Genomic DNA, 17,746 nt, shown 5'->3' on the forward strand with positions numbered 1-17,746 from the left:
ATATTTTGAACAGCAGAAAATCCAGGGTCGAACTGTTCAGAAATCTCAAGACACTAATATACACATTACCCGTTCTTTAATATTAGGATATCATTTTAAATAGCTATAATCCTATTGCATTCAAGTTGCTAGACCTTTTTTTAAGGGCAAAAATGTTTGTGTTTGTGTTTCTGTAGCCACTTTTGTATACAGAGCGTGATGATAAAATTGATCGCTTCAGACAGAAACTTCCATCCTATCCAAGAAGACTGAACATGATTTGAGTAGCCTGGTATTATTTCCACATGAGCTCACCCCATCACAAAGTCCTGATCCCTTCCCATATATTAATCTAAGTTAAGCTATCATGCTTATGTCAAATTTATTTGTCTGTTTTTTCTGTCTAAGATCAATAAGACTAATAAAAGCTTATTATCTTGTGTCAGTGAATGATAAATGTATGTGACCTTTTTCTGACCTGATCTGATTCACCCCTGTTAGCCCCAACATTATGTCTTGACGCCTCGGAAACTCCCATGTCACGTGCATAATTTCTGAGGTTGTGGTGTTAAGATGTATTCTATTAGTAAGCAACAGATGTAATCAATGAGCCTTGCTGTACTCAATTACAATGTAATTGGATTGGTGTGTGTTCCTTAAATATTCTGCACTGTGTTCAACAGAGAAGGAGGACACGCTTATTACTGGTGACAATTATGTTGTCACTGAACTGAAGCAGCGTCTGTGCCTTTCAGTATAAATACCACCAATCGGCACCATCTGCTTCTGTGCAAGTACACAACCCAAGCACATGGGAAGACCTGATGTACATCAAAGTGTTAATGTTTTTATATGGTTATTTATTACTGCAGCAGTGGAAATGGCTGGCTTGATTGCATGCTGAGATATTAGGTTAAAAGGTATTAAAACTCACTTTAATTATTGCAAAATTTTTAATTAGTATGCCGAGCAAGTTCAGCGGCACCAAACTTCGCCATTATAAATTGGAGACCACAAACAATGCTTTTTGCTACCGTTAAATCGTGTAAAGTTTGATTATTACTTTAGTTCCTGGTACTAACAATGAAAACCACTTATACAGATGTACAATATTCTGAAAGTCTACATGACATCCGTGGTTAATTATGTTGTTCAAAATGTGTACAGGCTATAAAAAAGGAAAACTAATTTGTGTCACTGGTGGCATCTTTTGAAGCGATTAAGCAGTGCTGTAAAGAGGGCTCAAGTGCATGAGAGAGGATTGTGGAACCAGGCTGACTATGACAGGTACACATATTTTTGATGGTTGTTAAAACAGGAGCATTCATCATAAAGACATACATGCACACACACAGACATGACAGTCTGTCTTCTCACTTGTCACTTTTGCCAGTAGCTGACAGCCGCTTTGATATAGAGAGGAGAATAGGAGCTGTCTGCACATTGCTCCAATTGATTTCCTAGAATTTCAGACTAATCGAGGGATCAGCCACCTGTCATGTAGTCTACGTTTGCTCAGTGAGTTCTATTGCATTCATATGCAATAAAGTTATACAATTTTAAGATATATTAAAAGAATATTTTAAAACATGACCCTGGAATATGAAAACATTATTGATTTATAAACTAATACCTTAAGATACCTCAAATATTTTAAACTGAGGGACAGGTGATTGATGGTTTTAGATGCTTGTTATTAATGAAATCGTTTGCAGGTTTTGGGTAGCTTAGCAATATACAGGACATACTGTAGGTGGGAAATTCAGCATAGGGATGAAGACATGTAAAATAGAATAATTTTCAAAGATTTTACAGTATTGGGTTGAATACTTATACAATCACATATTTTCTATTTGTAAATAATTTAGCAATCTAGGTGATTTGCCCCAGAGAGTACGGTTGCTTAGAGGTGAGCACATTTGCATTTGTGTTTCCTCCAGGCACTATGTTCTCCAAAGAGTTGCTTGCTAGGCTGATTAGCATCTCTAAACTGTCCATGTTGTGTGAGTGTGTGTACTTTTTTGGTTGCACCCAGCACTACATAAACCGAGAGAGTAGGATTTGGTGTGTGATTAGCACACCGAACTGCATGAAACATTGGATGCTTTTTTTTTGTCACTGCAAGAGATTATTTTGGCAGTAAAATGTCAAATATATACACTGCCTGTTGTTCATGTTCAGCAGACTCATTTGAATTGATTATATCGACATTTAAGGCAGAGATGGAAAACGTTCAGTTATTTGCATGTAAAGCACAGAGGAAATAACACACATAACTATCAGGTCACTCATGTTCAGATTGAATAGAGTAAACAGGAATATAACTAAATTGCAATGAGACTGTTGCTCCATATTGGAAGTAAAGAACATTGAGATTAACCATGCCTTTAATTACTGTTTGTTCCTAACTGCTTTGTTAGCACCCTGCTCAGCTCTCCGCCTCTGCCTAGAGCACATTAGTGAGCTGTGTGTGCCGCATCACGCCAACTGCACTGCCAAGACTTATCAGCACTAATCATCACAACATGGTGATACTGTGACAGGTACAAGCCTGCTTTAATGAAAAGCTGTGGCACCCAACAAAGATCACCACTCACTACAGCTAATGAAATAATATACAGAATCATTATTAATTGTGGTTGCCTTGTCCTATTTTATCAATACAATTATGTTTTTCAGTGCAATGAAGATTTCATCTTTAGCATCTATGTGTTCAGTGACAGTCTTTTCCCAATATAAATATTCATAGTCCATAATACACCCTTATTAGTAATCCACAGTAGATATCCTTAAGGGTCTCACATTTCCCTCTCTCATCTTCCCTATTCTAGGGAATAGTGGTGGTTTGGTGTTGTAAGGTGTTGTTCCATAGTGTGTGTCAATCTCTGTCCTGCTGTGTTTTTATGGTCAGAACTGATCTCAGCATCTGCTCTTCTCTTTAAGCTATGCCACACACACCATACAGCCAAGTCCTGTGCAGCTTTTCATTATGAGCTCTACTCAGTGGCTGAGGATAAACAGGCTGTAAAAATGTACTCTTGCAAATTAGTGTTGTAATTAATAGCTGAATTTTATTGTGGTCTAGGGAGCATTTGGGTTAAAGTCTTAATTGTGTGCATGTGCTGCTGGGATGGGACAAGTCTTTACATTACTGATTTATGATGATTTTCAAGCTTTGTGAGCATGTGTGTGGTGTGTGTGTATTTATTTGTGGTCAATGGAAAATCACCCTAGGTTGTCCTTAGTTGTTGTGGTTTATCTAATTAACTACACTAGTAGATCCAAGATGTCATCAAAAAAATAAGACAGAGGATTTCTCATGCCTAAACGCATAAAAATGCAGGAACATGAGGAAAAAATTCACCTTGGGATTTTATCTTAGTGTTTTGTTCATTGTACAGTATAATGCAATGTGGCATTTGAGAAAGGGCTGATTTATATGCTGTGTGATTTAAAGTGGAATATTTCAGTATGTAGTTTTGTGGAAAACCACTCAATTAACCATGGAAACCAGTAGACCAGTGTGCTATTTGTGGTGTTTGTCCTAATTAGGTGTGTGATAAAATGACAGCATGTTTTAGCTTTGCATTAAAATCTTTCAGTTGCTAAGGACTGCACAAAAAGGACTCTCTTTAGCATGTTGTGTTCCTGTGAGGCAGTTTTTATTCAGCATCTATAATTTTTCAGTGCCCCCATGAGACAATAGTTATTTTAAAGGCCCCAAAATAGATCATTTACTCATTTCCCCTTGATGTTCCTCCTGGCTGCAGGGAAAACTGAAGAAACCCAGAGAGCAGTTATTGCAGTTATTGATATGGACCATGAAATTGTTATCTGACACAATTTCAGCAGGATAACACCAGATTCTTCCATTTTACCCTTCTAATCTTATATTTCTATTTGATTAGAGAAGACTGACAGATACAACATGTGGAATTTCATTGACTGACCAGCAGTAGAGATAAGGTCTGACACCGTAATGATCTTATTTCTAATATGTCATCAAGTTCTTTTAAACTGAATAAAGTCTCTTAATCTCCGTATGCCTTATCTATATCAGATCTTCTTTTCCTTATCACACCACGTTATAAAACTGTGTTTTGTCTTAGATGTTGTGCAAGTATTGAAGTTAATTATTGCAGTAATTCACAGTATCTGATAATGTTAAAGGAACACGGCACCTTATATCTACCTAGCATTTTATATGGCAAGCATTTCAATCCAGTAATTACTGCTAAAGTAATCAGGCATAAAGGTTTTTAAAGGCACACAAGCAAATGAAATTATAATGGTAAGAGATCCTGTTAATTATGATCTCTATCTCATTTTTTTTCCATTTCAGTGCATCATGCAGTCAGCTATTCCAAATGGACTAAATGAATGGTAATGTTATTCATTCAGAGCCCCTTTAGAGAACCTGACACGTCTGCTTTCATCCTCACAAATGAAGCATTTACCAACTGTGTGAGTGGTCTCAGGCCAACGCTTTGAAGATGCAGTGATGGTCAGTATGATGTTTGTGGAAGTCAACCATGTACAAATGGTTCAGGCAAACCATGATGTTTTATCAAGAGCACCCCACTGAGTGAGAGGAGCCTCCGAACAAGCCATGTCCCTTCAGAGACCAGCATGATGCCCCATTCACACACACACACACACACACACACACACACACACACACACACACACACACACACACACACACACACACACACACACACACACACACACACACACACACACACACACAAGCATAAAAGCCTGTCACACTAGATGGTAAATGGATGCTGACACAGGAACTGCTAAGGAAAGTAGGCAGGAGCATTATGTGAATTGAGTCATTTTGGACTATTATGTCTGACATGTGGATAACTGCCTTGTATTATTCTTTCTCTTCTAAACCATGGGATCATGTAGGCAATATAAGTAGGTTGTAAAAGATTTTTTCTCTTGGTTATCAAAGAATATTTTACCCATTTTTTTTTTTTCAAAATTTGGTCAATACACAGTCCATACACTAGCTATAGTAGCTCTCACGTATCAAAAGACATCTACAAACCAGGGATGGTGAAGGCTAGCAGGTACCTCCTCATGAACATGCTTGGAGAAAAACGTTAACCGCACTCTTCTGCATATGTGAGCTCACAGATGCCCTCGATTGTTTATTTTCACTCACACACTGTTAGTAAAGAGAGTAATGCTATCCCTCCCTTATCAGTTATTTTCCCAGAGATGACTTGTTTGTATTTGAACTTAAAATCTATTGTGCTATTTGGTTGCTACACTTAGAGCCAGTCATAACATTCTTTAAAAACACCTCAACCAAGCTACACAAGCTAACAATACTGCACAATGATCTACAAGCTTAGAGTAAATCATCTGCTATGACAAATTTGGCTAAAACACCTTGCCTTTGTTTAAATGCGGTTAATGGATGCCTATATGGTAGTTTATACCTTCCATGTTTCTTTTTTCCTCTGCTTTTTTATTTTAAGCAAAGAGCTGATGTTTCACTATACATTTTCTATACAATATCTTCACTCATATAAGGATTTGTGTAGATGTAGTAAAAAAATAAAAAAAATAAAAGTGGACCGATGACAGCTGTTTTATGAGATCTGTAATAAAACACCTCAAATTATATAGACTCAATCTCCTTGACTCTGCCTGATACAACACAATCTCTGAGTCATCCGAGTTCCAGGATATGAGCACAATGGAGGAGTCTGCTAGAAGATATTCCCATGGAAGCTTATTTTGGATGGGGGTAGAATGACAGTAATATGACAGTACAGCATTTCCTGTGAATTTATGCAGTCACTGAATACTCATGTCAAAGGCACCCCCAAGTGCTTGCTAATATTAAGCTCCCAATATATAATATGACATCATGCTTATGATAAATTGTATATTGAATGGGATTACCTTTTATAAGCCACCTTCTTTTAGCTACACATTTATCACAACACTCCATGGCAGTTTTCCAGGCTGTGCACCTCCTCCCATCTCCATAGGGATGGTGGGAAAACCACACCTTTATGAGCTGCTCTTCTCACATGTCTCAGGCCCTTATTATTAAGGTAACAGATTGTAATTTGCAAGTGTGCTTGTGTGCGTTTTTGTGTGTGTGTGTGTGTGTGTGTGTGTGTGTGTGTGTGTGTGTGTGTGTGTGTGTGTGTGTGTGTGTGTGTGTGTTGCTGATGTTTTTATTTATTATTGGGGGTGTAATGGCCCCTTAAGTATAGAAATATCTGACAGGTTTGACATTGTTGAAACATTTGGTTTGGTTAATTAAAGAAATTTAAACAGCCAAAAAGGCTTTCTTTGGTTACTGATTTCAGGTGTAGGCACGCATTAATTACCTGTAATAATAATAATAATAATAATAATAATAATAATAATAATAATAATAATAATAATAATAATAATAATAATAATAATGCTGATGGAAGGTTCTTTCAAAGATAATAACATAATCGTGTGTGTGGGGGGGTGGGTGGGTGCGTGTGTGTGTGTGTGTGTGAGAGAGAGAGAGAGAGAGAGAGAGAGAGAGAGAGAGAGAGAGAGAGAGAGAGAGAGAGAGAGAGAGATGAGTAGGGAGGATGACACTTAACTCTAATGCCGCAGCAGACTCTTGAGCTGAGAGAAAACCAACACTCTCATTTCGCTTCTAATTATGAGAGTGGGCCGATGATTGCCTTTGAGCATTTGAAATGGTTTGTCCTAATGGAGAAAAGGTCACCTGTGTTTTGTTTGTGAGTTAGTTGCTGCTTCATCAGTATTTGCTTTCACATTGAATGACACTGCATGGTGATTGATTTGTTAACTGTATCTTCTCTCAATTTTTGCTGAGAAGCAAAATTGAATAAATTAAGACATCTGGGTTAGTGTGCTGGTAGAGAGAAGGATAAAAGTGTTAAGCCAATCACAGAGCTTGCAGTGGGGCAAGTCAGAAACATGCAATTTCCTCAGAGACAAGGTGTGTAGTTACAGTCCCTGCAGCACTCATTTGTGGAGGAGTGAAAGGTCGCTCATTTCCACACCTTTATTTACACAAGTAGCATGTTCTGTGGTGTGCCATTAATGCATTTGCCTCAAAAAATTGTCTGGCACCGACTGCTTAGGTGCAGCATTATAAATTTTATTGAAATATATTTATTTTTAATTAAATTGCAACATTTATTTTCAAAAATAACACAATGAGTCAGTATTGATTTGAGAGCATTTTGCGATGCTATGAGTGAATATAAATGTTATTCTTATAGTTTTCTGATGTATTTGTTATTGTGGCTGTGTGTAATGTGAATATTACAAATCTTATGATAGTAATGTTCAATTCAATTCAAGTTTATTTGTATAGCGCTTTTTACAATAGACATTGCCTCAAAGCAGCTTTACAGAACATAAACATAGAACAAAAGGTTAATATAAAAAATAATATAAAGATTAATAGAATACAGAATTCAAGATTAACATTAGATAGATTTAGTTCACGATGTGTATGTATTTATCCCCAATGAGCAAGTCTGAGGTGACTCAGGCATCAGCAGCAAGGAAAAACTCCCTTAGGCGGTAAAGGAAGAAACCTTGAGAGGAACCAGGAACCATCCTCATATGGGTGACACTGGAGGGTGTGATTATACTGTAAATATACAGTCAAACAAAAGTTGTATATATGTAAAAGATCACATGGATTTCACATCTCCTCTTTAGTATCGCAGAGTCTGACTGGAGCTCTCTAGAAATGCCTCAGGATTCTCAGAGTCGGCTTCGTCTCAGTGGAGGTCGAAATCTTCATCGCACGGAAGACGATCGGAGCTGGTACAATTTCTGGATGCCTCGGGATGGGTAGAAAGAGAGAAGCAGTGGAGAGGAATTAACATAACTGCTGTTCATAAATAATAAGGAATGTTCTCTTCCTTTTATTTCACAAATCCACTCTGTCTCACTGTGAGAAATCTGCTCAGCTCTACGTGGTGACATTTCAAATTTGACACTTAACAGAGATTTTTTGAAACAAGCATCGTTAGTTTTAGTTTTCAAAGGAGAAGCCCTCAGTGGTGGCTGATAAACGGGAGGATTTTCATTCCTGCTGGGAGAATTTTTCCCTGGAGACATGAGGCAGAGAGCTTTACTCTGCCTTTCTTTTATTTAGTCTCTCACATTTTCCTGCCCTTGGCTGTATGCTTGAGTTTTCAAAAGCCCTGCTGAGTGTGTTTAACAATATCTTGTTTTGTTCTACCTTTATCTGATGAGTGTGTGTCTAGGTTGAGATTTTTTCGTCTTTCTCAAGTCAGTTTGAGATTCATGGTTCGTTTTATCACCGCAGGTCCTGCTGACTGAATTGTTCTTATCAAAGAATCGTTTAGCATGAGGAGAGGAAGGAGGTTGTGAGCTACATATTGAGGTGGCACTTCAGACAGTTCACACCTTGTTCTGAATCTCTGAATGAATGTATCTGACAATACCACTTAAATTATTTCTTTTTTTATTTCAATTATTAAAAATCCATTGAATAAAATTATGTTGTTACATACAATTCCTGGACTTATTACTCATCCAGAATTCTGCATTCAAAGATGTGTAATTCAAATAAATAGGTATTCCCTGGGCACAAATTGAGCACAAACTGAAATCATACGAGCCTCTCACCCCTCATGTAATCTAGGGGAAATATAAATGTATTACTGTACACCATCATTGATTGAAGAAAAGACAAGCAACCTTTTTTTTAAACACAATAGAGAGTGACCCGTGTGGCTGTCTACTTTAATAGAAACACCTGTACACCAGTTCATTCATGCAATTATGTTACAATAAAGTAATGTAAAGTATGACACGAAACATCAGAATGTACTGGAATCTCAGTGATTTTTACCCTGGCATGAAGCTGTGAAAGTGAGCAGGATGCACTATACAATGATGATTAGGCCAAATGGTGAAAGAAAGTTTCTGAGCAAAATTACTGTATAATAAGAAACTGTTTCTCTTTCTGTTAATTGGTTAATGGCTTAGATTGCTGGCTACCAGCTAGCTAGCTATAGTACTTACAGTATATGGTAATTATTCTTTAACCATTAGGAAAGTGGAATGTTTTACCAGCTACAGTATATCTGCAGTATCTCGTTCTCTCTTTCTTGTACTCTATCACTCTCTCCCTTTCTACCTTTTTCTCTCGTGTTTGTCTCAGTCTTCTGTAGATCCTGAGCTGCATTATTGTCATAGCCAAAGATTTTTTTGTAACATATTAAAAAATTGGATACATTTTTCTAAATGGTGCTTGCTAATACATGAGAAACCCTAAAGAGATGTGGATAACTGTTACTGAGACAAAACCTCCATCATACAGACAATCATAACACAGCTACCACCTGGTAGTTTACAGTGCAAAAATAATATAATTTAGTGTGCACTCTTACTGAACACAGTGCAAACATAAGTGCAAACATTCTTTAAAAACTCTGAAACTGAACTAAATACAAACACTGTTGATCTCATTTGTGTGCAATCTGTAAAATGTAATTAAAATTTTATTAAGTATAATTAAATATATTTGCTGATTATTTAGGCAATTGAAAATCCTTTTGTTAAAAATATGTTAAATGACTAGGATTAGATATTTGATGATTAAATAAATTAAAAAGGACATTAAACTATATGAAATTAAGGTAAATTAAGATTGTTGGATTGTCTAGTGTGCATTGCTGCAGCATCAGTGATTTGACATAAAGCTTAATAATCATAAGAATGAGCTAAATGACATTAAAAGGTTCAGGATATTGACAGATACTGTATAAGAGCAAAAACTTTTATTCATTTCTGAAAGCAATTGATAATGATTAAAATAATACTGGATAAAATATATCTTCTATAATATGAAACATTTTTACCAAATTTGCAGCAGATCAAAACTCCATTAATATTCCACTATTACCTTTCACTATCGCAAGCCTCCAGTCATTGGCAATTAGTGTTTTGTTTATACTTTGACATTTTTCATTCTTTATTACCGTGGGTGTCTTTAATCTGGTCATCTTAGTCTGCTGCCATGCATTGTCTATATCTCTCCTCAGGTTCATTTGTTGCTCACCCTATAGTCTGCCCATCCTTAATTTCCACTGCTCCCCCATCCACTGCCCCTCCTCCATCTCCTGCCCCACTCTCTGCTGTCTGTATCAGCTTATAACATTTCTTCGACCAACACTGAATTATTGACAAGTCTGGAGTCTCGGGAGCCTGGGCGTGCGGAAGGCAGTTTTATCTAGGAAATATGGTCAAGACTTGTTTTACACTCATATTACACTCACTGGTCATTTTGTTAGGAATACTATTCCAATACTAAGTATAATTGCTGTAGTCCATCTGCCTTAAAATTATTGTAACCTTCCATAGCCTTCCATAGTTTCTGATGTTTCTTATCAACAAGCCGTATCCACTCACAAAACGTCCTCTCATTAAATTGTTTTTTTTTTTCACTTCAGTATCTGTAAAACTGTCTCTTTTGTATGAAAATTCCAGGTGATCAACAGTTTCTGAAATACCAAAACAAGCCTGTCTGAAAATAGCAAAAATCACTGAGATCAAAATGTCCTTCCTTTTTCCCCCACTACATTTCATATTAGATGTGAACTATTGACCGGTATATATCTGATGTGGTATTTGATATTTGATGTGAACTCTTGACCTGTATACTGTATCTGCTGTAATATTTGATGTGAACTCTTGACCTGTGTCTGCATGATTTTGTAGAATTGGCTAGTTTTAAAATACATCTATTGATGCTATTGGGCACATAATCAGTGATGTTTTGTATCATCAGATGTGTTTTGGCACTTTTGAACATGAGTTATAGCTTTTTTAATAGCTTTTTTGTACAGATTACCCTACTCATTAATAATGCTACCAAAACTACACAAGTCTCCCAAGGCTATAGCAAGTCCCATTGGCACAATTAAAGTATGCTCATTGCCACTGGTTCTGTATGAATTTCTCGTTAAACGTAACAACAAACAAACATGTCGATCTAACACAATTGTAGCCAAACTCGCCCAGTAACTAAGGTCATAGCATTAACTCACTGGCATCCTCAGCATCCTGGTTCTGTATGAATTTGTCTTCTTACACACTCAGACATGACTGAGTCCATCCAATAATTAAAATATAAAACTATTTATTTGTCCTAAAGTGATCACATTTTTCAAACACAACAGAATCCTTGATCCCATTGAAGCCTGTTTACTTTTCTTCCCCTTGGGAATAAGAGGCTTATAACACATAAGTTATGAGACATTAACAAATTGAACCTCTGAGAAAATCCTTCATTCAAACAAAACACAGCTTTGTTTGGAAAGCCACAAGTCTGCGGGAAAATGCTTATTAGGCTGCACATGTGAAAGGACCTTGAGTCATAGATAGATGCAGCCTCATTGTTTTCTGGTCATTTTTTTTCACGCCTTTCATTTCAGTTGTATAGAAACAGCACTCACCACTGTAGTTTGAATGGTAAAGAGTATCTCAAGGTTGCTCCTGAGGAAGTGTTGCACAAGATTGACTTACACAAGCTTCCAACTGCTACTGTGAAAAGCCGTTTCTTTTCTTTTACAGCTGCTCATCCATTGTACCATTTTCTGTTGCTTAGGAACTGCAATGACTTTGAGGTTTACATTTGAATCTACATGTTCGTTGTTATGTTCATTTATTATATCAAATGCAGAATGCATCTAAATAGATTTTTTTTTTAAATATTGCAATAAGCACAGTTTGCCTTTCATGTCATCCATTGCTCATGTTCTTAGGGACATTCCAGCAGTGATTAATCCTTTTGTTTGGGCAGAGATTTAGTGCATAGTTTGGTTTTAAGATTGCTTTGTAAATACACATACTTCCAGCCACATAATTAGTCAATCCCTTTCTTGCCTGAAAATATTTTGAGGTATTTTGAAGTATCCCTTCAACATCTTGCTAAACTTTACTACAAAAATGAAAACATATTAGGACAAGCATATGAATATTAACCTGTCATTAAAAAAACCTTTAGAACATTTAGAATAGTGTGACTGTAAGTAACTGTGTATGTACATGGTGACTTACTGTATAATGAACTGGTGTCCTATCCAGACTAACTTGTGTTGGCTCTGCTGGATAAATGTGCTCAGATCTAATGTACTGGCACACAGATCACCAAGGCCACCATTTTACTGTACTCTTTTTACATAATCAAAGCACAGAGCCCACAGTGTTATCTAGAAAGCTTATTTCCCTTCCCTGCATTTCCTTTTTAAGCAAGCAAATGTTACACACTTCAGTGTTTAATGATATAGTGAGAAAATCTCTCATAGATTATGTTATTATTTTTCTTTTAAAGAACCACTTTAACAGTCTGTAGACTATCTTGCCATTTCCTGTGTTTTTGCTAATGAGTTTTGCTCTGCTGGAGATGCCATCTGCTTGAGCCTCAGTAGAACTGCATGTATAGAATTATTAATAAGCTGGATATAAATAAGGTTGCATACGCCCCACTAAAATACACATGCTTACCTTCACTTCAATGTTCATGAACGTGAACATTTCTCATGAACATTTTTTGTTTGTATTTATGTTTATCTTTTTATTGCCATTTGTACATTATACATATATACTGTGTGTGTTTATGTGTGTGTGAAAGTATTCCCATGAAAATGTCCAGTATGGATTTTAAAAAGTCTCAGCTTTGTAGTGAACAGCAAGGTGAATGTCAAGGCTACATTGCTCATCCTTGTATGATTCTGCTTTATTTTATCTTCACACACCCCTGAACTCAACCACAATGCACACCTGGGGCAATCTGTGTAATGATGCTTTTAGTGTCTTGACTGAAAGAAGGTTCATGCTACATTTGGCAAAGCCAGCTAGGCGTATGATTTCTGGAAAGAGATTTTGGAAGAAGGTATTAGCCTCCCGGTGTTCCTGTGTGAATGCCTTTATATATACAGAACATGCATTTATGTGTGTGCCTCTGTAATTGTACATGTTCATTGTTCTACAAGTATGTTGTATTTGCTACTGCTAAACATATTTGTTCTGTTTTGTACAACATACAATCTTATTATACAGTATAAAAGCACTTTTAATTTTCAATGCTTAATTTTCTTATAGACTTCAACCATCTTTACCATGTTTTTGATTTCTAACACAAATTATTCTATTACATTAACATTCATACGAACTACTGATAAGTTAATGATTTAACTAAGACCTTTTGAATATTTTATCTTATCATGGAAACTATAGGCTCGAGTCCACCCGTCATCATCATAAAGCTCTTTAAAAACATATTCAGGGGTTAATTCAAACAAATCAATCCAAAAATAACCCTACATTACAGATTTGATTGCATAATTTCCATAAGATTTCAACAAAAGATATTGTAAAGCTATGATATTAAATTACATGCCATTACATAGAGAAATGCACACTTGATGTTTTTGTGGAAGAATTCATTCTCTCTATGCTGCTTTTTTCTTGGTGAAATAGAGTACAGAATTCCAAAAAAAAAACAACAACTCAAAAAACCTTTCTCAGGATGATCCTCCTGTGGTGTTGCTGCAGGCTTTTCCCAATCAGCATGTGAGCTACTCTGTTAATGTTTCTCTACCTTTTGATCTGATAGCTAACTCTTATGAATAATAAATTCTGATCGTCCAGTGTGACCTTGAAGGAAAACGCAAGCCACAAACAGACAAACGCTATAACATACACCAATGTAAATTGGATTGTACAATGATGGGAATAGTCAAAAATCAGGAATCACAAATGCAGTGCTGAGGGGTCAAAGTCTAGCAGAAATTAGTACTTTCTTAGTATTTTCTTTCTCTAATACACATTCTAACCTAGAAATTAACTAGTCAGTTGAAAAAGGAGGCTTTGAATCTGGAAATCACTGAGCAGTGCTCTACTCCTCTTTCCCAGAACTGGACTTCTGCATTCCTGGTCTACACCCATCACTAATTATCATTATCTAGACTACAGGTCTTGGTGAAAGGCTTTTGTGCCAGTAGTGGACTCAATCAATCCTTGATTGCACCAGCTAGCCAGTTGAGACGTGCTTTAATCAGGAAAGGTCTGACACGCAGCGTGTCAGAGGGCTAAGATGGCCACCATCAGAAGGGTTAGCTTCAGAGAAAGAGCTTCAAATGGAATGGAAAATTGTTTTTTTTTCCAAGTCACATTGTCATAAATTTTTCATCTGCAGCTGGCTTTGAGGCAGACAGAAGAGGGGGCAGCCCAGGCAAGGGGCAAATCGAAGGCTTCAAACCAACCTGGGCTTTCAGAGTGAGGGGGAGGGTTGTTGTACCAAAAAAGAAAACATTGTGATTATTTACCGAAAAAGAAACAAAGACTGTCTCATGCTGACTCTTTTTTCAAGGATTTGAACCAACTTCAGTTTACATTTGTCAATCAAAGAATATTAGTCTTTCCTTTCCTTGATGTTTATGATACCACATATATGCTACTGCATATAATACCGTGAGTTACTTAGTTGCCTAAATTATATGGAAATTTTAATTTTTAATTAGAATTTTCTTCTTCTTCAGAACAACCGTAAAGTTGTCAAGTAGCATTTTATTATAAAATATAATATTATATATCTTTATATATATATTACTATTCTGTTTTTTGAAGTTATAAATTGTAAATGTTTCATTATCACCCATTAACACCTATTATATAATGCTTGTTTTCCTATGTTCTGATTTTAATTTGTGCTGTTGATGTTCATGGTTTTAAACCATGTTAATCATAGTTGACTTTGGCTCTTTGGAGAAGTGGCTATGGTGTAATCGATTTTTCCTTAATTTTGTTAGGTATCTTTCAGATTTCTGTCAGAGGCAAAGTCTTACATTACTGTATTTCCATCTTCCTGCACAATTAATGAGAGATTTCATGAAACTGTTGCATCCTCTGGGTATTGATTCTGTACAAAGGCTAATGGGATCACAGACAAAATCTCTGGGGATGTGTCCAGAAATAAACTAGATACTGTACAGGATTCATATTTGCTTATGTTTCTTGCACTAAGGATTTTTTTTTTTAATCCAACATTTTGATTGTGAATAATAGTTATCACTGTTGTATCTAATGGTGGCACCGATGATTTTAACAGTCATAAATGTTTTTGGATTTCCTGATGCTCCAATATTTTCATACTACAATATGAATTGTGACATACATCAAAGATTTATACTCCATCTTCCAAATTGAGTCATGTATTTTGCACAAAGATTAGACTCCATACAGTTTTACATTATCATTACTGTTTTCTTGTAGTGGAACAACTGGAGCATGAAAAGTGAATATATGTATAACAAGAAGTGCTTGTTATTATGTCTCCAAGTCAGAATTAGGATTGTTATGACTTCTTATTCCAGTCATAATTCTTTTTTGTTTTTGCTTGTACCATTTTAATGATAGTTAAATGTTCTACTAAGTTGCTCAGTAGATAAAGTCTCCTGAGAAATGAAAGGTTTTTGTTGTTTTTGTGTGCATTACATGAAAGAATCTTTCACTAATAAAACATTAGCATCTTTCTTGCTGTCTTTCACACGTCTATGATTGTCTGTTATCTAACAAATATTATGCTCATTAGATTCTTCTGATGTCTCTCCGATTGCCTGTTTCCTAATCCTCCATTTTGCACTCAGCTCAGACACGGTGCAGGTCTTGGATACAGATGAGGGAAGAAAGGGCGGCGTTGTTGGATTGTCAAAGCTGCCTGTGCATTGGGCTACCAGATTACAAGCAATAGATCCCCCAAGATGTGTTCAACCCTAAGAAAGGTCAAAAGGGATGTGGCATGTCATTTGAAGACAAAGTAAAATTAATAATAGTTTCACTTAATCAATATTAATTACATACATTACATTGCATATTTTTCATAATAACAGACAAAGCAGAATTTGTGACTTTGCTTTAAATTTTCAATGTCACCGTCACATTTCTAAAATTTGTAGTCATTAACTATTTTTAATATTAATTTAAAAAAAATCATAAAAATGTATTGTATTTTAAACCTTTTATGTAGAAATGTAACAGCTATTTTGAATTTATTTGTACTGTGTCGCATATCCTCAGAAAGATTATTTTCTAAAACCTAATGTTATGTAGTCTAAGTACCAGTCATTTACTTAGATGACAAAACAATCCGTGCTAGAAGAGTTCGAAAACAGTCCATGCTGTTTTCTGTTGTTAGTTACTGGTCATGTGTTTATTGGCATTTCATAATAATTTCACACACTGGTTCACGAGGCTTTGATATACGGGGCTTTTCTTTTTATATTGAGTAGTTCTGAAAATTTATAAATAAAATTATTCAAAATATGCACCCTGAAATTCCACAACATAGCAGTTTTATAAGCTGTTAAGTGCGAGTTTGATTATTATGTCAGTAATATGCTGAAACATTGCAGACATTATTCATTGCCTCATTAAGATATTTTAATAAATTAAAAAAAAAGTACTTTGCTGATATGTACAACAAACAGGTCGTGTAATTTGTGTGTGTTGTTGGGGTGGGGGTGCATGGAATAAAATCATTTCATTTATTCATACATGAATTAGTATATGCATGTTACAAGGTATATTAGGTAAATTCTGTATCTAGTGGTTTATTTATCTGGTGTAGTTAATTAGCAGTGGCATAGCGAATGCAAGTATAGTGCATTAGTATAGTGCACGATTGTATTTTGTGTTTACATGTGTAAGAGGATTAGAATTATGAACTTTCTAGTAATCCCTGTCCTGCAAAACCTTTATAGTGTATCAGTAAATCAAATATTTGTTAATGTTATAGTTATTAAAGACTGAAATTTATCATAATCTGCAAAATATTTAAGTTGTACACTGTGTGTATTTATGTGAACACCTTTTGGGGGACTGGAGGTGGGTTAGTGGAGGAGCCAGTCAGTAACATACAGTACTCTGAAATCCACACATAACCCCTCCTGGGAGCTTGTGGATGTTGAAGGCCATAGGGAGGGTAAGCTGTTTCATAGCTAATGCAGACAAGTGAAATCATTAGTAATTTTCCGTGGGCGGGGGGCAGACAATAAATTATACAGGCCATAGCCGGCATCCTAGTGGAGTTGGCATTTTTGCAGAAGTGCAAGCACTGGAGTGACTCTTATTCTTCTTATGTTTTTTTTTATCCTGGCTATGTACCAGTACTGCATATTTGGAGTAAACTGATGGTTCATAGTCAAAACAAAACTCTTTTTATTAAATATTGGATCTAAATATTGGATCTATTGTTTCTTGTTGAGTATTTTCATAGTTAATTGTTAAACAAAATGTTGTATTTGAAACGAATTTAATATTGCAATTTATTTATTTTTTTAAATAAGAAAGTTTACATTTAAAAATATTGCAAAGATGTTGTGGGATAATGCCTTGAGGTAAGTAACCTAAAGTACAATATAAATAAAATCATAGTATAAAATACATAAATAGCTCATTTCTCCCATGTGTCTCAAGCACTAAGTCGTCACAGGTTTTTAACAATTGCGGGAAAATTTAAGCACATATCTAACCAATTAAATAAAAATGTTTTATAAATACAGTAAAAAAAGGGAATTTTCTTTTTTAAATAATAACGTCTTGACATTTCTAATCTCTAGAGAGAAACTGGATAAGATTTAAGCTGAATGTTTTTCAAACTAAAAATTCTGTTAAATGGAAAAAGACTGTCCGTATCATTACTCACACAATGTTTTAAAATTTTACCATTGAAAAA

Source organism: Tachysurus fulvidraco, chromosome 10 (genome assembly GCF_022655615.1).
Source record: "Tachysurus fulvidraco isolate hzauxx_2018 chromosome 10, HZAU_PFXX_2.0, whole genome shotgun sequence".
NCBI classification, from domain to species: Eukaryota; Metazoa; Chordata; class Actinopteri; order Siluriformes; family Bagridae; genus Tachysurus; species Tachysurus fulvidraco.